General features: G+C 33.7%; 1 non-coding gene and 1 pseudogene across 1 annotated transcript; both read right to left on the bottom strand.

The window, feature by feature from the left end:
- Positions 1-859: 859 nt before the first annotated feature.
- Positions 860-965, bottom strand: LOC121216638 (small nucleolar RNA R71). The gene has a single exon (XR_005912819.1). It is a non-coding gene; the product is annotated as a small nucleolar RNA R71 (small nucleolar RNA).
- A 4,202-nt stretch (positions 966-5,167) lies between these two features.
- Positions 5,168-7,173, bottom strand: LOC107948460 (tyrosine-protein phosphatase RLPH2-like; annotated as a pseudogene).
- Between the last annotated feature and the right edge of the window lie 16,377 nt (positions 7,174-23,550).

Below are 23,550 nucleotides of genomic sequence, written 5' to 3'. Positions count from 1 at the left end.
TTAATCATTACCATAACTTGACAATTTCTTTACCTAATTCGATCTCTGTGGAGACGATCTCACTTATCACTTTATTACTTAATTCGACGTGTATACTTGCATAATTTACATATCATATTCACACGCGACAAGTTTTTGGCACCATTGTCGGGGATCGCAACTTGGTGTAATTTGGTTTGGTTATTTTACTTAATTTGGTTAGTTTTATTTAACTTAGTTTACTTTAATTTCCACATGTTTGCCACCAGTGCATGAGAAGAGGTATTCCTGATAACAAAGAATATCCTTTTGACCCAGAGATTTAAAGAAATTTATAAAGAATGTGGAAAGAACTGAGAAAAATGACTTGGAATGGGAATGATCCTGGTCTCAATGATAATCCAAATGACCATGATACTAATCCTCCTTTTCGTAAGGTGATACCTTGTGTGAATGATAATTTGAATGATCAGAGCACTAATCCTCATATTTTTAGGGTGATAGATGACCGAGATAGGCCAATTCGAGAGCATGTTCTACCAATTTTGGATGACTTGAATCTAGGGATAGTCAGACCACAAATATAGGCTTAACAATTTGAATTGAAACAAGTAATGCTTCAGATGTTACAAACAGTAGGATAGTTAGGTGGATTGCCCACTGAAGATCCAAGACTGCATTTATGACTTTTTTTAGAGGTTTTTGACTCGTTTAGGCAATAGGGTGTTCTTAAAGATGCTCAGTGACTTAAACTATTTCCATATTCTTTAAGAGATCGTCGAGAGCATGGCTGAATGCTTTGCTGTCGGGAAAAATGGCATCATGGAATGATATTTTCCAGTGGTTTTTGCTACGATATAATCCACCAAATATTAATGCCAAGCTTAGAAATGACATTACATCTTTTTGGCAATGGAGGATAAAACACTATATGAAGCTTGGGAACGATTTAAAGATGTAATTCGAAACTGTCTGATGCACGGGTTTCAACATTAGACTTAGATGGAGATATTCTATAATGGGCAGAGTGCACATACGAGGATGATAGTTGATGCCTAGGCCAATGGTACTTTGTTGGAGAAATCTTATAATGAAGCATATGAGATTTTGGAAAAGATTGCCAACAATGATTATCAATATCCTACCATAAGAGTTGGGACGGGCAAGAGAGCTGCTAGTACTGTAGAGCTGGACGCAATCACTTCGTCAACAGCCCAGGTGTCTTCTTTGGCTAATATGATTAGAAGAATGAAAAGACCTACTACAGTCCAGGAGATAAAATCAGCCGAGCTATCATGTATTTATTATGGTGAAGACCATGTGTTTGATGAATGCCCATAAAATCCAGCATCTGTGTGCTACATGGGTAACTTTAACCAAAACAATAACCCTTATTCCAACACATATAATCATGGGTGAAAGCAACATCTGAACTTTAGTTGTAATAATCAAGGTACAGGGAATTTTAACAATATGGCAAGATAGAATGCCATCAATGCACCGTCTGGTTATACTCAACCTCTGTCGAGGCAAATTGTCCAGTAAGGTCAGGCATTGATTTTTTTGTCATTATCTATTGAGGTTTTGTTGAAAGAATATATGGCCAAGAATGATGCTGTAATTTAGAGTCAACCTGCGTCTCTCTGAACTCTTGAGAATCAAGTGGGGCAAATAGTGAATGCTTTAAATTCGAGACCACAATAGGCATTAGCGAGTGATACCGAGAATTCAAGATCACAAGGGAATGAGTAGTGCAAGGCCATCACTCTTAGAAGCAGAGCTCAACTTGATGACGTTGCTCAAGATGCCACGACATGAGAGGATAACTTGAATAACAACCAGGTAAAAATCTTGAAGTCATCAGAAAAACATACTGAATCTAAAAAGATAACTTTCACATGTGGAAGGGTTATGGTTTGTGGTTTGGTAGGTGCAAGATTTGGAGAAAGAAATAGAGGAGTGAAGGTTTCCCCAGGAAAAAGGTTGGACAGTTTGCCCTCTTGTATGCCATGGCAATTTAGGAGTATGGCCGAGTCAACATTTAGCTCATACCAGTTTCAGTCCAACTCTACTTGTACCAGAAAAATCTGCCTAAAAATGAGGAGAAGATATCGTGGGCTATTGGAGCTATTCTAGGAATAAAAAGCCTATAAAAAGCCGAAAGAGGAAGCCCAAAATGTGGAGATTCGGAGGCAACAATTTAGGGTAGTGGTTGAGTAGAGACGAAAAGGGGAGACCGAAGCCAGTCCCTCTCAGCCATCACAGGACACTGTGCTGCTGGATTGCGAATTGATTTGGCGACAGACATCTGCTTAAGTTCTTCCATTATTTCTTATTCTGTTATCCGTGAATTAATTTGATCAAAACGATGTTGGCTGTTATTTCAAACTTGAATTTTAATCATGACCCATGAGCTAAATTCATAAGTTTGGGATTACATGATGAAAACTTTTATTTATTTTCAATTGTTGAAGCATATATTTGTCTTAATTTACTGTTTCATTCAATTGTTTTATTTCCCAAATGTATGTGTATATTCTCTAGACATATATGAATGTACAATATGCCTATACAATTGAATCTAATTCTGAAAAGGTTGGATTAGTTGGACCGTAATTGAATGATATAAGCAAGTACTCAACAGATACTTGCAGTAGAATCTAGACATAGAGCAACGTTCATATGGAATGAAGACAAAACAGTGCAGGGTACCGTGATAAGGCCTATAGACACAGGCCAGGTAACTTGAGATCTTGCTTTCAAAAGAAGCAAGTCACTTTAGGTCTCTTCTGAGCAGTAGATTAAGTACAATTTTTCTGAGTCATTATTGAAAGTAAGGGTAAATTCTTAGTAATCCCAACCTTCCAATCAACATCGTAGACCTTCAATCTGTTGTCGCAGCACCTTTGCCATAGCAATTTATTCACATAATTATTTATTCACTCGCTCGCAATTTATTCACATAATTATTCTCGTAATTGTCATTGCATTTTTACTCTTGCTTAGCCTTAGAATTTTCCAATATTAGTCAGTATATATTTCACACTCATCTTTATTATTTTAATTTACCACTGCGTACTGAACTCTGCTTTTCCATAACATTAATCATTATCATAGCTTGACCATTTCTATACCTAATTCGATCCCTGGAGAGACGATCTCACTTATCACTTTATTACTTAATTCAACGTGTATACTTGCACAATTTGCATATCATATTCACACGCGACACCTAACGCTCACTCGATACAGTTTGAACCGAGAAATCACCTCTAACTCTCATCTCTTATAATCTTGAGCTAGTATGCACCAATTTTCTTAATAACATGTTGGAAAAAATGGTTAGAAAATCATTTTAGTTAGCATATTAAAATTTTAAAAATATTCTAAAATCAAACCTTTATTGTGATATCTATAGTAATAAATCAGATCAAATTAAGTACTTGTATTTTGAGTTATAGGAGATTGTGAAATTGCAAGTTGGGCTTTAAGAAGGTGCCTGGATTTGTCAAACTATCCAATCTGGAGTTCAAATCCTTCAAGCTTTCAACCGAATGATTTTCTTCGTTATTCTTGAACTCTCAGATTCATAAATTGAACTTCAAAATTTGAAATTATTATGGGATAACGGCAAAATTTATCACTATACTTTAAGAAATCTTTCGAAGTAGCTCTACTTTCAAAATGTCCAATGCGATACTTGAACATTAATTTTGCCTATCGATTTGGTACTTGACACTAACGACATCATAAATTTTGTTGATGTGGCAAGACAACCTATTGGGTGCTGACACGTGATAAAAATGTTTACTTTTGACTGATACCTTAGGGATCAGAAAGCAATTAGTCCAAAAATATTTTTTTCTTTTCAAAATTTAAATTACAAACTAATTAATTTCTTTTTTTTCTTGTAAATTTAAATAAAAAACTTATTAATTTCATTTGTTTCTTATAAAATTTAAAATAACAACTTATTAATTTCACTTCTTTTTTTTATTTCATATCTATTTTTTTTTTCTAAATTTAAATAAATCAAAAGGGAAAAGAAGAAAGGAGAGTAATCCATTAAGAAAGAAGTTTGATAGATGAATAAAAGGATTCCGCAAATACAAAATATCAACTTCCGAAATTTGATACAGAATATATTGAATTATAACCTGAATTGAAGTGAGGCAATGAGAAAAAGATGAAAATGAGAAGGAAAATGCCCTTGGACCAAAACCATTTGAACACTCCCAAGCCCATGTAAACCCACACTCTGTTCAACAATCACCATCTTCATCACTCTCGACTCCAGACTCTCACTAAGGTTCCTTCGACTCCTACCATCCCAACTCCACCATTAACAAAACACGATGTGAAAATTGGTAAAAGAAAGAGAAGTAAAGGAACACCGATATCAGCAAGGCAGTAACACCAAAAAAGAAAGGAAGAAAGTGAAAAACAAGCAACAATTAGAGATGAAAATGATATAAGCAAGGCAGTAACTCCAGACTCTCACTACATTATTTTCATCCATACATTAATTCTTCAAATCTATTTCTTCTACATCGCTTTTAGTCAAATATACCATCAGCTCGTTTTGAGCAATTCATACAGAGTTATGAATAGCTAGCACGGGATTGATCATACATATTATTGGGGATTAAACAATTTCTAATTAAGTTTACCCTTTGCCTATTAATTACAAAGTTTGTTAATCACGGCGTGAATCCATTATAAGTATCATAATCGATCTATTCAGTATTTACCATTACGAAAGCTATTTATTTTAAGCTTTTGTCTAATGACTTTATCATGTGTGTTACCCTCATATCATCCTTGATTTGTTTAGGTTAAATACAATCTAATTTAAATCTTTAGCGACGAAAATGATCATTACATACAATCAGAAATGATTAGTTATTTTTCCTAGACAAATAACCCGTGGTTACATTTCATTTTTGTAATCTAATGTCATTGAGATTTACCAATTACTCTTTATTCGAGCTATGATTTCACTATAGTGGGTGAAGTCATGCCATACATAAATTAAACACCCAACATATCGTCTTTCTGCTTACTACCATGAGAGTATAGATTTTTAATACATCAAAGCTTGTTGGTTATACACACGTATCAATTCATTTATTCAATATTCATGTAAGTCACACCCTGAATATTCTAAGCGAATAAATTTATAGATAGATTCAGATAAATGTTTTTTATTTATAGGAGGTACACTTGTAATATTCAAGAGAAGCTATGCCTCCAACTTCACATTTATCCATATCAACTTGAACAAACTTAATGTCCCTAACACAAGGGATTACATGTTTTGTTAAATTTAGAAAGCAAAGCATATAGATGACTGTCTTCTAAAACCATGAAACTAAGATAAATTATCAGTGTCGCGGACTATCTTCATCGAAGGAAGCACAATTGCAGCCAACGGATTACGCTCCAATCCTCCGCCTTCGTCAATGATCAATCTCAGACCTTCTATGTGAAGTTTCCCATGGTGACCACTCACCACAATTGTCTCAGTTAGCTCCTGCATGATATTCAACACCAACATTTGCATCAGTCAACTTCATGTCATGAAAATCATTTTACCAAGTGTGCGCATGGGTGCCAAAGATGAATACGAGTTGTGTCATGGGCTGTGATCCATTCGTTACCTCAGGGATATCCCAAACATTCTTCCTCCCGCTGAGACCTGTTACCTGGGGCACACTGACGTCTTTGGCTTTCAAAAACTCCAGCTGCTCTCGGACGTTCTTACCTTTCTCTAAACCAGCATGTACAGCAATCAATTTACAATGTTTAACTCCTTCCTGTGTCTCAATACAGACATCATCCTGGAAAAATTGCACACTGAAAACACTAAGTTTCCACTTTCACCTGCAGTTGAGACGATAACAATATAGCCAACCTGCTTACCATTGTTACAGGAGATAACTTTGTTTTGCAATTCAATGTTAAAAAGTATTTTTAGCACATTCTGATTACACAGTATTCTAAAAGCCAAGAAAAGCAAATAGATGAGAAATAGAGTTGAAGAAAGAATACCTCTTCATGAACCCAAACCACATCTGCTAGAAATTTCTTGTGGTCTTCAGGAACAACCTTCATCAACTCTTGCATATCAAAAATAAATCATGGTTTTTGTTAGGGCAAGGTCAATATTTCTAATCTAAAACAACACACCTAATATCTGCTAGCTAAAATTTGAATATTAAACCACTAAAAATTATGCCACTCTAACACAACATATACACTACTGAAAACCATGAATCTAATAATCATTCCTTCCTTCAAATGCATACAACCTAGAATCTAACATAAAAGGAATCAAGAGTCCATTTCCAACCCAAAACTTGGATCATTCCTTCCAAAATCTCAACTAAAATTGCATGACTAAGAATCAAACGCAACAACCACTTCAAAAATGACTACGTAAGAGTATTTACCAATGAATTAAATCCATACAAGAAAAAGGAAAAACAAAAGCAAACACCCAAAAATGAAAAAGCGTGCATTACCAGAAGATCCATGAGAAACTCCATAAGATCCAAAGGTAGGAGCAGCATCGAAAATGGAACCTTTACTGTCAATCCCTTGGGCAACATCAAACCAACCACCCCATATCCTGCCTTGCAAATGCATCTTTTCATACCCTTCACCCTTATACCACCCTTCTATTTCCTCATTATCAGCATACTCCTTCCACGTCTCCTTCGCTTCAAAATCCCCCTCCAACACCCCGATAAACCCGGCGAAAGCGAATTCATGGTTTCCCGACAAAAAAAACATGCTTCTGATTTGGATATCGCTTCGGCAAGGAGATTAAAAAATCTATCACTTTGCGTGTGTCGGGTCCACCGTCACAGTAATCACCTAGGAAAATGATGGTGGCGGTGTTGAAAGAGTCAGGGTCGATTTGTGATTGGAGGTTGGACCAAAGATTGAGGAGTTTGGTGAGGTAACCATGGATGTCTCCTAAGCAGATTACAGTTCTGAGTTTGTCGCTACGATCTGCCATTCCCTTTTTGTTAGAAGCCAAAGTAGTAAGAAAAAAGAAGAACAGTGAATCGTTGATCCTTTGGTTTTCGGGGTTTGGTAATGGTCGGAAACTCGGGAAGTTCTCAGTTGTGTAGTTTCCGTACGAGGTTCCACGGTTCAATCTATATAAAACTTTTACAGACCATAAGTCGGGAGAAGTAGAAAAAAATGTAGTTTTTAAAAGTTAATTAGAGATTTATGGTTTGGTTTTTAAATTTCGAGATTGATTTCTTTTATTCGTAATTTTTTTATTTTATGTTGTTTTAATTTTTTAATGTTTTTAATTAATAAATATATTATTTTTAGGTTTTTTTATTAATTTTTAATTAATAACTCTTTTATTTATATAAATAAAATAATAAATATGTAATTGTATAATAAAAATATATAATTTATATATATCATTATGCTAAAAATATTTTTAATTAATAACTTCTTTATTTATTAATTTATATAAATATTTTTGCATAGAATTCACCTATGGTCTTTGACTCTTACATCCTCAAGGTTTCGAATCTATGATTAGCATTTGCATTTTCGACCGCTTGACAATGTTAGTTCTTTCATTTGTAGTCGGTAGAATATCCCAAGTTGTTTTAGCAACAGTGCACTTTGAAATTCTCTTGAACTCTTGCAAATCTATTCTATAAAAAATGGCATACAATGTTTTGGAGTTCGAATTAACAAGTCGATCTTCATTAGTGGTCCATTATAGCTCGAATTCAGCCACTCTTCCAGCTTTAGTTTCAACCATAAGTGGTTCCCATCCTGTAAGAACTATGCGTCAAGCTTTCTCAATAACCTATTTGATGTAAGCTTTTATGTGTGCCTTCCAGTAGGCATAATTGCCACACTCCAACATTGGAGGGCGAGTGGTTGGTGATTGATCTAACTTCAAATGTAATAGTCATTTTGGATGATTTCCGCACTTAAAAAGCTTGTTTTCTAACCAATTTAGTATTTAGAATTACATTTTTAGTATTTAGTAGTTAGGATTAAAAGGTAATAAAAATAAGTTTTTCTAACACATTTTTGTGAGTGTTGTGACCTATTAGACCGACACAAACCTTAGGTAGTGCTAATATGTTGAATTGAGTGTGTACGATGATGATTTATAGACCCAATTGACGTAGGAGCAAGGGACGAGTGGCGCACAAGCTTCTTGAGCCGTCAAAGCATGAAACGAACAAAGGAAGCCACGAAACAGGTGTCATGTCGCGCCATAGGTGGTATATGGCACGACATAGGGCCAACGTGTTGCGCAAGTCTTTTGGGGTTATTTTTGTCCACACAATTAACTTTATACGAAGACTTAGGATGTGTCGAAGGCCTAATTTGGGCTGCTAACACTCCTATAAATAAAATCTTAGGGGTTTTGTAACAGCCCGGTTTAGACCCTAGTCAAACAGTGGTTTCGGGACCACAAATCTGAGTCAGAAAAATATTTTAATATTATTTTTGGTGTCTACAGCATGTTAATTTATATGTGTGAAAATTTTGTGTGAAAATTTTATCGTTTGTGTGCTCGATTTTATAAAAGGATTTAATCGCGTAAAATGTAAAAGTGGCTAGCTATTTGTTAAGGTTCTACTTTGTCGTAGCGTTTATAATGTGGGGTTCTTATGACGTAATTTAACCATTAGAAATATGCATGGAAAAATTTGGACAACCATTATGTAGTTTATAATTAAATACTTAAGGTTAAAATAGTAAAAAGTAAATTAATATGTAATAAAATAAAATAAAACATGATAATGGATGATTCATTCATCCTTGTTGCCAAAACTTTAAAAGAAAAAGAAAGAAAAGAAGCAAGCTAGGTTCGGCCATTGCTATCTTTGATTAAGGTATGTTAGTTGATCGGTTTTTGATAATTTTTACGTTTTTGAGATCGTTGTTTCGTGTTATAGCAAGCCCATGCTTTAATTTTCAGAATTGATGATGAATTTGAGATTTCCCATTGTTGATAGCTTGATGATTTTTGTGTTTGATGATGAAAAATAAATATATGTTGTTAGATTGTTATGTTTAATTAAGTGATTTTTAGTAAAAATGTGTATTAAGGATTAAATTGTGAATTTTGTAAATTGAGGGGTCAAAATGTGAAATAAATGGTAGAATTGGGTTGCTAGGGACCTAAGGTAGATTCGACCTAACTAGAGTATGTTGAAATTTTGAATATTTTGAGTTGTTCTAAAATAGGGATTAAATTGAGAAAATGTGAAATGTTAGGGGTTCAAATGCAATTTGCCCATTTATGTGTTTTTGAATAAATTTGAATAAATATATGATTAAAAAAGTCAAATTTGTATTGAATTAGATCAAGAAAAGAAGAAATCGAATTTGGAACGGGGGAAATCAAAAGTTGTCGAATAGTCGTCCCGTTTCGTTCGTCTTCGTTCGAGGTGAGTTCGTAAGTGAATAAATAATGTTAAATTGAATGTATTTATCATACATAGCTGAATTGAACTATATGTATGTATACAACAATGCCGAATTGAATTTAGTATAGGATGATTAATTACGAGCTTAATTCGATTAATTTACGACATCCGAGAGCGGTACGAACCACAGGAAATCTAATATATGATATCGTGTAAGACCACGTCTGGGATGTTGGCATCGATTTGAGATTTATGTGTAAGACCATGTCTGGGACATTGACATCGTATAAGATTTCGTGTAAGACCTTGTCTGGGACAGTGGCATCGATATTGGATTACATGTAAGACCTCGTCTGTGACGTATGCATTGTACGAGCTTTTTGAGCCATCTAAGTATCCTTATTGATTCCAAATGGTTTAGCGGGCAATGTTGAGATAAGATCGAATGTGAAATCGGGATAAATAGTTTAGGTACGTGTGAAATTATGTGTTCATGGAAATAAGGTAACTATAGAATTTTAGATGATGATATAATTATGCATGATAAAAAGGGTTTTTTTTATGTGTATATGAGATAGTCTATATTCAGCCAAGTTGAATTTATAATGCAACTGTTCAATTGCTGATTTGTTTGCTTATACCTTACTAAGCTATCCAAGCTTACTGTATGTTTTGTACATTCGTTGTTTTATAGATTTTGGAAGCTAGTTACGAGCTCGGGGAACATCAAGGACCATCGTCACACTATTGACTATCTTTCGATATTATTGAAGTTTGAATCTTTGAACATGTGGCATGTATAAGCTAGTTTTAATGTGTTTGTATTTTTGAATTTGTGTATACATAGCCATGCGAAAATGGCTTAAGTTGATGTTAATTCTTATGTGAATTTGGTTATGCTTTGAACTTATTTGGGAGTGTGTTCTATGGTTTATTTCATGTGATATATGGACCTATAAATCAGTTGAGTTAATGTCATTGCATTTGATGAATGTGTTTTCGGTTGTGGATTAGTTGGATGAGTTAAGTTATGAATATATTGTTACTTGTGTAATTGAATTTGTTGGTGTGGATTTGGAGACAAGAATGATCATGACTTATAGTTGATTTGTTGGTCATATAGTCAAGTATAATATGTTTAGTTATTATGACTATTTGGTTATGAAATTGATATGGTGAATTATCTTACTAGCCGAATAGATGAAAATCAAATTGTCTTTTGTAAATGACATTTTGGGTTGATGCATAGTATATGAAATTTAACATGTTTGATTTAGCATTGATATGGCGAAAATGACTAATGTTAGTCAAGTGAGTGGTGCATGAATTAGCTATAGAGACAATTGAAATTCGGTCATATGGGAATGCATGATTATGGTTATATTATTTTGTCTATTAAGCCGTGTGGGGTAGTTTGATTTAGATTGATATACTAATGTGCATATCAGGTGAATTGGTATAATTATTAATTAGTAAATGGAATAGGATAGTATTAATGTGGTATTTGTGCATTGAAATGGCTTCTGTTTTTAAGGTAAGGTGTGCATAATAGATTAACATTAAAGGGATGTTAGGCTATGCTATGATGTTACAATGTCGCATATGTGAAGGCATATTGAGTGGTGTAATATGATTTAATTAGTTTAAATATGCACATGTCTAGAAATTTTAATCATACAGGCTTTTATGTACTTGTAAAAGCTTGCTCATTTTACCGTGTGGCATATTTCAACTTAAACTAATATGTACATGTACAAAGCTTATAAATAAATTATATTTGTTTTAGTTAATGTTATGAAATGATATGGTTAGTTGTGGTTTAAACATGCACAAGCGGGTAAGTTTTATATAATAGATGTATTGTTGTAAGTTGAGTATATGAAAGTGACATATGATTGATATTTATTTAAGTGTCCAAATGCTTTACTATATAGTCAAAAGTTTCGGCTAATGGAATTTTAATGTATATGTAATTTGTTATGATATTTTATAATAAGTAAAATATGTTTAGTTAGTTTGATTAAACATTTGAGGTGGATTGTTTTTATGATTTATATTTTTCAAATCTAGTATAAATTATTCGCAAACATCTGAGTTTAGTAATGTTACAAATGTATAGTTATTCATTGGTGCATGAAAGGTGATAAATGTTTGTGTTGAATTGTGTCTTATTCAATAATGCCTTGTAACCCTAATCTAGCGATGGTTACGAGTTAGGGGTGTTACAGGTTTGATGTAATTAAGTCGTCTTGGATACCTTCAAATCCCTCGTAGTTTAGAATTAGGATAAACTTAGTTTTCTTTCGTTTTTCATAAGCTTTTTGTTCTTCTCTCTTGGAATAGATTTCAACCTAAGAGTTATTTTATTTAATCCAAGTATTTCAATTATTTCTTCTTAGCAAGCGACGATATTCGATTATTCCAATTGAGAGATTCGTTACTCCGCGCTCTATTTGACATCAAAATTATGATTATTCTAATATATTTTCTCTTTCGATTCAATTGTGTTCTTTACATGTTTTATTCAATTGAGATTAAGATTATGAATACCATGAGTGGCTAAAATCTCTTAGAAGAGATTAACGAATGGATGGGGACGTGATTATCGGAGGATTTAGGGTTTCGTGAGAGAATTAGTTGGTATAGATTACATATTCCTAAACCATAGGAAGTAATAATAGGTTAAACAAGATCAGGAGATAAGTTTGGTCTAGTAAATCGTAATTTATCTTGGTTAAGAAAGGGAGGTTGGAAGATAAGCGGGTATCATCAAATTGATTAATTAGTTAGAGGTCGAGAGGTAATAATTGGTTAATTGATAGCTAATCCACCCTAATTTGAAATTAATTACAAACCCTGAAATGAGTTAATCTTCCTCATTGGTTTTATCTGTTTAGTCGTTTGGTCAAGCATGAGATAGATTCAAAATGATTGTACGAAAGGCTCTAGGGGGTGAAACTAATACAATCATTTAATTACAACACTTTTACTCCAGTTTAGATCAAGAGGGCAAAGAGCATTTTGACATAATGGTTAGAGAAAGCATTTGGTCAATAACTACCTACAAAATTGTTATGCTCCTAGAAATGGTGAGTAGTAACGATTATACTTGGAGAAAATCAAAGAAGTAGAATCGAAAGAAGAAGTAATGAGAATCGATGAGGCAAAAGAGGACAACGAGGAAGACATTGAAGAAAAATTGAATTAAGATGAAGATTACTTTTCAGATGTTGAAGGAATCTTGAAAGAATTTTTTTTGAGAAACTTCCTGAAAAGCAGTTGGAACACATCAATCAATTAGACTGGAAAAGACAATATAAAGAACCTCTGCGTCAATCAGAGAATCTTCTAGCCAATATGACTTCGTCAATTGTCAAACCATTGGTGTTGGAATTAAAACCCCTTCCAGCACACTTGAAATGCAGATATTTGGGTGATAATAACACTTTACTAGTAATCATTGCAGTAGGCTTATCGGTGGAGTAGGAAGAAGCACTCTTGGATGTACTCAGAGCTCATAAAAATTCTATTGGGTAAACCATTGATGAAATTAAAGGAATCAATCCAATTTTATGTCAGCATAAAATAAAATTGGATGAAGGAAAGAAGGCAGTGGTCGATGCTCAGCGACATCTTAATCCAGCGATGAAGTAGGTTGCCATGCCCTAGAATTTATTTATTAAATTTTGCAAATTTGTATTACAAGGAAGAAAAATGCCTAGTGATTTTGTGCATTAATTAATTATTAGAGATCTCATGTTTGAATTCCCTTACACTCATTTTAATTACTTTTTCATCCTAGCCACAATTGTTGACCATTCTAGAAGGTCAACATTGCCCATTGCCGTCCAAGTCTTTCCATAAAAGGGGGAGATTCTCTTTCCTTTTATTGAGTCAAACTTTCCTTCCACGACCCCTTTCTACCTTCTTTTTGTGTAAAATCCCCCTTTTCACTCCCTTTGTTCCCAAATTTACCAAAAAATGAATTGTTGATTACCCTTGGCCAGCCCTATCTCTACCAAAACCTCATTTTTCATTTTGTTCTCTTTTTTTCTTTCTTCTCCTCCTTTTCTATCCACCACTTTCTCCTCCACCGTTTTAGGCTTTTTTTTATTATTTTTCAACACTTTTGAAGACATTTTTCTTCAAATCTCTTCCCCTCGTCCACCATACTCGGCTATCACACCACTTTACTTCCCCACCGCCTCCGTCGACCACTGTCAATATTTTTCCATTTTCTTCTTTTTTCTCCTCTTTCCAAAAATCCTCTTGTAATACCCTGAATCTAATTTTTCATTATTAAAAATCATCTTTCAAATTATTATTTTATTTAAACTCTTTTATTTTCCAATTATAGGGCCTAATCCCCCTCTTTGATCGGTTTTTCGAGATTTTGTTGCCAAACCCTTTTCTCTTTGTTTAATTGTAAGTATGAAGAATTATCATAAGCATTATATTTTTGAAGTGTTATTTTTTTATTTAACAAGGATATAACTATTCAATTTCGTGCATCATTGAAGAATATTCGTTAATCTCATAATATGCGCATCAACTGTAGAAATGGGTGATAGTTGACAATCTTTTTGCGTAAGTAGTTCCGAATCAGTGTTATTTATTTAGGGGAATGCTATTATTTCATTAGATTGGTACTAACACGTATTTTGATTTAACATAGTGACTCAAGGAAAATCGGATTCATCTTTTTTAAAGTGGAATTGTGATCTAATCCATCAAATGTAAGGTGTGGGGATTTAAGTGATATTATTCGATATTACGATTAACTAATTAATGATGAAGAATATTTTTATATATATAGTAAGTGTATTGCTTATGGATATTGATATTTAATATTGTGATTATGTGAATACAAGTATATTAATAGAAATCGGTAAAACCAATAATTTAGGATAACAAGTAAATCCTGAAATTCTGTGATTTTGTGGTGTGATTGGTTTATTAGATGACTCTAAGATGTATGATAATATATTATTTCCATCACCCATGTCATGTGATTTATGGCTTATAAAAATATGGTATACTTATTTATATGGAAATAATATATGTTACTAAATTTTGATCTAAGGACTCGTATGTTAATTATGCCCTACTATGATGCTTTTATTTGCTTGATAAAGCATGCTATTGAGAAATTATGTGTAAAAATATGAGATCTGACTTGCATGTTAAGCATGCCATACTCTGATAATCTGATTCGCATGTCAAGCATGCTACTGAAAAATTTGTTCTGTTGCCATAACACATGCATGGGGTGGGAAAAATGTACGAAGGAAGTATCTGGTAGTAGATCTGCATTTTTGGTGGCTTGTCCACAATATTATGTATCTAGCAGTAAAACTGCAATTTCTGGTGGTTCGACCACATTTTGGTGTGTTATTGGTTGGATGAGTTATGGGGAACTCTGTATGGTGTGTAGCGGAGTTAGGTAGGATTTAAGTTCTAATATCTGTATTGTATTCTGAAAATGTTGTATTGATTATGTCATTACACAATTTGCCATATCTAATTTATAATTGAGTAATTTATATATGTTATGGATTGATTAATATGATGTTGTGATGAATTATTTTGTGAAATGATTTTTATTTAAGATTTACACTGAGTTTTTTTTAAGCTCACCCCCTTCAAACTTTGATTCCAGATAATCGAGGCTAGGATGTGCTTGGCTACAGAGGTACTCTTGGTTATTTTTCAGAAAACCTTGCAAGTAGTGGTATTGGACATATTGGTTTGTGTTCATGCTTTATGGACTTTAATTTTGAGACTTTGGTTTAGATTTTTTATTAGGAACTTCGGATAATGTTTTGGGGTTTTTCTTTTCTGCATGATTTGTTATGTTAAATTATAATTTAAATAATTTGAAGAAATAAAACTAAAATGACAGACTATTTTTATAACAAAATTTATTAGACTCCAAGTAACGATTTTAAACTCAATACTTGATTTTTAAAACCCATCAGAACATGTTTGCAAAATCGATGATTTCCAAAGTATCAATATCGATCTTATGATTTTTTTCAAAATGACATTTTCTGTTGCTATGTTTTTCTTGAATCTTGACATTTTTTTATTTGAACATAAGATCGAATTTCTAAAAAAAACACTTAAATAAAGCAACCTTTGGTTTTTGCAAAGAGATTTTCAAGAGATAATTTCTAAAATGTTTTTTTTGGGCCATCACCATGGCCAATGTAATATTCATGATTTGGCCATAACATTTGGGCCGAGTTTAAGGGGTTACATAAGTGGTCAGTAAGGAACTGATAAAGTGGTTAGAAGTAGGAATTGTGATGCAAGTCTCAAGGCCCAAAATCAAGCTCATGAACGTGAGGGGCTTAAATTTCCTCAAGGCCCAATAACAAGGTCGAAGGCCAAAGAAATCCGAGCAAGATCGGACAGGACCATCGAATACTTCATTACCAAGGCCCTAGATATACACACGATTTGAAAAGAAAATCAAGAAACCGAATCTTGGTCAAATTTTGTTGTTTGAGACAATTTCAAGAATCAAGAAAATTAAGATTTCAAATCTTGGAAATCTTGGTCCAAGAAACTAAATCTTGCAACTAAGGTGCATTGGATTTCATGTACGAGCTTGAACGAGCCAATTTCGAGAGCAAACGGATCACAATACCAAGTTCTTGAAAAAAAAATGGCCCATTAAGATGCCTACAATCCCATCCTTAAGTTTGAAAAGTAAAATATTTAAACTATAGGTCCAATTTTATTTTAATAGGTGGATCATCATGTAAGAATTCATCCCAAGGAGCCCATTTAATTCCTTTGGCTGGATTCCCATTAAAAGCCCACACTTAGAATTATTATGTTTTTTTATTTGATGAGTTGTCATGTTAGTTATTCCATGAGGGTTAGTGTTAGAATTAAGTGACCCAAATCCTTATTTAAATTAAATACTATGGTAAAATAAAATAAAAGTAAAATCTCTATAGAATTATACTTCTTTTATTTTATTTTAGAATAAGGTTTTTTAAACCTTATTAAACTCCATCAATTTGATATTATTAGAATAAGGAGTTTCACTCCTATAAATAGGCATAGTCTACTCCTCTTGTAATTAATTCGAATTCAACATAGTGAATTTTCTTCTCCTCTGCCCGTGGTTTTTTCCCGAAAGGGTTTCCACGTAAAATCTGTGTGTTCTTTATTTTTCTATTTCTTTTTCTTTGCGATATATTGTCATTACTGACATTATACTTTTGTCAAATTGGTATCCGAGCTTCCAGGTTGTTCATCTCAAATCACGGTAATGACGTCTTTAAAGTACGAAATTCTGCTGTTGGATCGCAACACCAGATTTATGTTGTGGCAGATAAAAATGCAAGCAGTTCTTGCATAGATGGACTTAGAGGAAGCCCTGCTAGGGGTGGATAAGATGCCTTCAACATTTATGGAGGAAGAGAGGAAGCACAAGGACCGAAAGGCGTTAACACAATTACATCTGCATTTGTCTAACGAAATTTTGCAGGATGTGATGAAGGAGGAGACCTCCGCTGGATTATGGAAGAGGTTGGAACAAATATGTATGTCGAAAACTCTAACTAGCAACCTGCATATGAAGCAGCATCTTTATGCTCATCGTTTGGAGGAAGGTGCATCTGTGCACAAACACTTAACAGTGTTTAAAGAAATTCTCTCAAACTTGGAGGCCATGGAGGTTTAGTATGATAAGGCAGATCTAGGGTTGATTCTACTTTGTTCATTGCTCCCATCTTATTCAACCTTTAGAGATACGATTTTATATAGCTGCGAGTCTCTCATAGTTGATGAGGTTTATGATTCTTTAACCTCGTATGATAAGATGAAGCATCTTGTGGTTAAAACCGACTCTTAGGGAGAAGGTCTTATTGTTCGTGGGAGACAAGATTGGAATGTTGATGATGATCGTGGAAGGACACATGAACGAAATCCTCGTAGTAAATCTAAGGGTAGGTCGAAGTCTTTAAACAGAGGTAAAACTTGTAACTTCTGCAAGAAGAAAGGAACGTTAAATCTGAGTGCTATAAGCTACAGAATAAGATCAAAAGGGAAGCTACGAATCAAAATGAAAAACAACTAGAAAATTCTGGTAAAGTTGATGTTGTAGAAGACTACAGCGATGGTGAACTTCTAATCGCTTCTGTCAATAATTCTAAAGTGAGCGAGGAGTGGATCCTTGCTTCGGGTTGCACCTTCCACATGAGTTCCAATCGGGATTGGTTTACAAGTTACGAAACAGTGTCTGAAGGTATTATTTTGATGGGAAATAACGCTTCATGTAGAATTGAAGGTGTTGGAACAATTAGAGTTAAGATGTTTGATGGAGTCGTCAGAACACTTAGTGACGTACGACATGTTCCAAAATTAAAGAGAAATTTTATTTCGTTGAGTACTCATGATTCAAAAGGGTATAAATACACAGCTGAAAGTGGGGGTTTTGAAGATTTCCAAAGGTTCCCTCATTGTGATGAAACGATAGAGAAAGACTGCCAAGTTATATGTTTTACAAGGTTCTACTATTACTGGTGATGTAGCTGTCTCATCCTCTTCCTTATCAGATGATGATATTACTAAACTTTGGCATATGCGCCTAGGGCATATGAGTGAGAATGGTATGGCAGAATTGAGCAAAAGAGGACTTCTTGATGGGCAAGGAATTTGCAAACTAAAGTTCTGTGAGCACTGTATTTTTGGGAAGCAAAAGAGAGTTCGATTCACTAAAGGAATCCATAACACGAAGGGACCATTGGAGTATATTCATTCTGATCTCTGGGGGTCATGCAGAGTGCCTTCGAGAGGTGGAGCTAATTATATGCTAACTTTTATTGATGATTTTTCGAGAAAAATGTGGGCGTTCTTCCTGAAGCAGAAAAGTGATGTGTTTTCCGCATTTAAGTCTTGGAAAACCATGATTGAAAAATAGACGGGAAAACAAATAAAAGACCTCCGCATAGACAATGGCTTAGAGTTCTGTTCTGATGAGTTTGATAAATTGTACAAGTCAGAAGGGATCGTGAGACACTTGACAGTTCGTCATACTCTACAGCAAAACGGTGTTGCAAAAAGAATGAACAAAATGATCATGGAGAAGGTTCGATGCATGTTGTCAAATGCCAAGTTACCAAATTCATATTGGGCCGAAGCAGCCTCTACTGCATGTTTTTTGATCAACCGATCTCCATCCGTTGCCATTGAGAAAAAGACTCCACAAGAGGTATGGTCTGGTAATCCTGCTGACTATTCTGATTTAAAGATTTTTTGTTGTTCTGCGTATGCTCATGTTGACAATGGAAAATTGGAACCAAGATCTGTTAAATGTTTTTTCTTGGATATAAAGCTAGTGTAAAAGGGTATAAGTTATGGTGTCTTGAAAATAGAAAAGTTGTGATTAGCAGAGATGTTGTTTTTGATGAAACTGCTATGCTACCTAACTTATTTTTTAAATACTCTTCCAATAAAGAAAATCAAAAGTAGGTGGAGCATCAGATTAATCTAGAATCTACAACAGAGTCGACTACTAAAGCCAGTACAAAAATTCAAAATAGAGTTGCTTCTTCACCACAATACTTTATTGCCAAAAATAGAACTAGAAGAGAAATTAAACATCCAAAGAAGTATGCCGAGGCTGATCTAGTTTCTTATGCTTTAAATGTTGCTGAAGATATAGATGCAAACCAAGAGCCATCTAATTATTCTGAGGCGGTTAGTTGTGAAGACTCAGAAAAGTGGATGTTTGCTATGCAAGAGGAGATGGAATCACTACACAAAAATAAAACATGGGATCTTGTGAAACTTCCTAAAGGTAAAAAGGTTGTTCGTTGTAAATGGGTGTTTAAGAAGAAAGAAGGGACTCTAAGAGTTGAAGAACCCAGATATAAAGAAATGCTTGTTGAAAAGGGTTATAGTCAAATTCCAGGAGTGGACTTCATAGATGTGTTCTCTCCAGTTGTGAAGCATAGTTCAATTCGAGCTTTGCTTGGTATTGTGGCCATGCATGATTTGGAGCTTGAGCAGTTAGATGTAAAAACTACATTTTTGCATGGAGAACTTGAGGAGGATATTTACATGCAACAACTAGAGGGTTTTACAATCTCAGATAAAGAGGACTATGTTTGTTTGCTGAAAAAGTCCCTTTACGGTTTGAAACAATCACCAAGACAGTGGTATATGAGGTTTGATTCCTTTATGACTTCTCATGATTTTAAAAGAAGTAGCTTTGACAGTTGTGTTTACTTTAAGAAAATCAGTGATGGTTCTTTTGTGTATCTACTACTTTATGTTGATGACATGTTGATAGCAGCGAAAGATAAAGGATAGATAAGAAAGGTCAAAGCCCAACTAAATGAAGAATTTGAGATGAAAGCCTTGGGACCAGCAAAGAAGATACTTGCTATGGAGATTCTTAGAGATAGAAAGGAAAGTAAATTGTACCTAAGTCTGAAGGGGTACATTGAGAAAGTTCTTTGCAGATTCAATTTGCAGAATGCTAAGCCTGTTAGTACTTCTTTAGCAGCCCATTTCAGACTTTCATCGGCTTTGTCTCCACAATCAGATGATGAGATTGAGTACATGTCACATGTTCCATACTCTAGTGCAGTAGGATCTCTAGTGCCATGGTTTGTTCACGTCCAGATTTATCATATGCAGTTAGTACAGTTAGCAAATACATAGCAAATCTCGGTAAAGAACATTGGAAAGTAGTTCAGTGGGTTTTAAGATACTTACGAGGTACTACCGATGTTTGCTTACAGTTTGGAAGAACTAGAGATGGAGTCATTGGCTATGTTGATGCCAATTTTGCTGGAGACCTCGATAGAAGAAGATCTCTCACAGGTTATGTCTTTACAATCGGAGGTTGTGCAATCAGTTGGGAAGCCACTTTGCAAACTACAGTCGCTTTGTCTACCACTGAAGCTGAGTACATGGTGATTACTGAGGCTTGTAAAGAAGCTATTTGGTTGAAGGGACTCTTTAGTGAACTCAATGAAGACCTTTTGTGACAGTCAGAGTGTCATCTTCCTTACAAAAGATCAAATGTTTCATGAGAGAACAAAACACATTGATGTTCGGTATCATTTTGTTCGTAATATTATTACTCGTGGTGATATTGTTGTGAGCAAAATTAGTACTCATGAAAATCCTGCAGATATGATGATTAAGTCACTTCCTATAACCAAGTTTGAGTACTGGTTAGACTTGGTTGGTGTTCATTGTTGAAAATAAACCCTTAAGGGGTTTTATGGAAGATGTGGAGAAACTTGTTCGTTGAGAGTTTGCGATGAAGAACTTGTTCATTAAGAATTCATGTCAAGGTGGAGATTGTTAGAATTAAGTGACCCAAATCCTTATTAAATTAAATACTGTGGTAAAATAAAATAAAAGTAAAATTCCTATAGAATTATACTTATTTTATTTTATTTTAGAATAAGGTTTTTTAAACCTTATTAAACTCCATCTATTTGATATTATTAGAATAAGGAGTTTCACTCCTATTAGAATAAGATTTACAAGCCTATAAATAGGCATAGTCTACTCATCTTGTAATTAATTCGAATTCGACATAGTGAATTTTCTTCTCTTCTGCCCGTGGTTTTCCCGAAAGGGTTTCCACGTAAAATCTGTGTGTTCTTTATTTTTCTATTTCTTTTTCTTTGCGATACATTGTCATTACCGACATTATATTTTTGTCAGTTAGGAAAACTTATTTTGGGGCCTTATAAGTAGCATTGTCGTCTACCCTTATACACATACAATTGATTTTTGTTTTTTTAAGTTAATAATAATTCTCTTTGAGTTTTTCTTCAAGAATTGCTCTTGAGTTTCTTTTAGAAGCTATTTTAACAACATTTTAGGTTGTGGGAATCATCTTCAAGCTTTTTCTTACCAAGATCTCTTTCTTGAAGGGGGATTAGAGCCATTGAAAGGAGTTGTGGATTCTTAATGTTTCCAAGGCTTCTTAGGAAGTCATCTTCTCTTTTCTAGCATTAATTGATCATTTCTTGTTTATTTTAATTTAGTTCTTATTGTTTTGGTTTGCTGATTTTTTTGATTTTCGTTCTAGGTTTAAATTGATTCAAGAGAGATGCTCTCCTATCTTGTTCCATCAAGAAGCACACCAAAATTAGGAATTTCATTCTTTTCTTGTTGTTTCAAATATTCTTGCACAAAATAGCTTGCTTTTGTCTTTAAAATCACATATAACAAATATGTTTTTTTTTTGTTTTCCAGATCTGGTTGGGATGTTTTCTTGAGGTCTAAGAACAATTTATTTCTATCCAAGAAACCCTAATCCGTTCTTTATTAGAATTTTTACCAGCCGTTTCATCTTTCTTTTGTTTTAATTTAGTTTGATTCTCCTTTATGACAACTAATCCATTTTCGTTGTTTCTCATTTTTGTTTGCATTTTTCTAAAGATCTAAGTTAAATTATCAACTTAGACAATCTGCAATCTTGTTCCGCATGTGTTCCATATCATTCTTTATCATTTGGTATCAGATTTGAGCATTTTTTATGTTCATGGTTGATTTCTAAACTGATTTTCATTGCAAAATATCCTATAAGCAGTTTTTACCCATAACCTTTTTTTGAAAAAAATATTTTTATGTGGGTAAGCATTTTTCAATTGATCTAAAATTTTATATACTAATTCTTGGCACTATATTAAAATATAAAAAATATTTTCTATGAAAAAAAGTGATCAAAAAGTGCAAAAAAAGAGAAAAATATGAAAAAAAAAGAAAAACAAAAAATATATACTATGGGTTGAATTTTGTGTCAAAACTTTCCATATTGGATCTAAACTATTCAAGGAGGCTACAGTTAAAATTTCGTGATTTTTGGAAATCGGGAACACCTCAAATGAAGTTTGTCAAGTTGCTTCGCAATTTTTTGGGTTTTCGGGTTTCAGCAATTTTCATTGACTCTTAGCCTTAGGTTTTCATTTTTTGTTTTTTTATTTTTCCTTTACACATTCTAACACTTTATTGTTTTTTGTGTTAGTAAGTTAAAGCACGTTTCACATTCCTTCCTCCGTGCAACATAGTTCTTTGGTGTCTAGCCGATTTGGACTCATAGTGCTGTTAGGTTTGCTCTGTTAATTGATTCTAATACATTCTGATTGATTGAAATAGACACTTTTAAATATATCACAAGATTAATTCTTACCTCATTGAGAATTTGATTTTTATTTTGAGTGCATAACAGTGAAATTTGCTTAAATTTTCTTTTCTTTTCTTGAGTGTTGTGTTCTTTTCAGGCTTTCATAATGATTCGCAATACTATGATCGAGATGTTGCAAAGGGATCAAGAGGTTCAACATTCTTGAGATCAACAACATGACACTATTCTAGACATGATCAACAAAAATTTGGAACTTCTAAGTACCAAAATTGAGTGTCAGAATCGTAATTGGGGAGACAAGGTTGATCAGCCTCATCTTTGTACAAATAATGCTCAATGTGTCTCTCATGCAAATGATGAGACTTTGGTTAATAATGACTATAGGCAATTTTAGCTAAATCAAAGTTCTAAATTTCATAATTTCATGGAAAGAATGATCAAGAGACTTATTGTGATGGAGAAGGTGTTCATAAATTAGTTTGCCAATTCAATGAGAGATGGCCAAATGAAAGGAGGAATACAATTGAGCTATCACCTTTTGTGAAATGTTATTGGTCTAGTTCAAAAGATCATAAGGGTTTCCAATGTCCAATTAAATATCCAAATAGAGAGAATATGATTGAGATATCACCTTTTATGCAATGTTATTGGTGTAGTTCAAAAGATCATAATGGTTTCCAATTTCCAATGAAATATCCAACTAGAGAAAAAAGTAAGTATGAATTTGTACCTTTTGTTGACTCATACTCTAGTGGAAGAGAGATTTGTGATGGTGAACTTTGTGAACTAGAAAAAATGATAGTGAGAATTTTTCCTTCAATCTATTGAGTTAGATGAGATAGAAACGTCATGTTCTCTTACTGAGATGCATTGTACTGAATTGAATATTCATAATACTTGTGAGGGGTATATGGGAAGTGAGCAAAATCATGTGAAAAGACTAAGAGAAAAAAGAAGTAATAAAAGTCTACTTGATGGTCCAAATTTGATGAGTGAAAATCCATATAA

The sequence above is a fragment of the Gossypium hirsutum genome, chromosome D04 (assembly GCF_007990345.1).
Source record: "Gossypium hirsutum isolate 1008001.06 chromosome D04, Gossypium_hirsutum_v2.1, whole genome shotgun sequence".
NCBI lineage: Eukaryota > Viridiplantae > Streptophyta > Magnoliopsida > Malvales > Malvaceae > Gossypium > Gossypium hirsutum.
The sequence above is the reverse complement of the archived record's forward strand: the minus strand, read 5'-3'. Positions and strand labels throughout refer to the sequence as shown.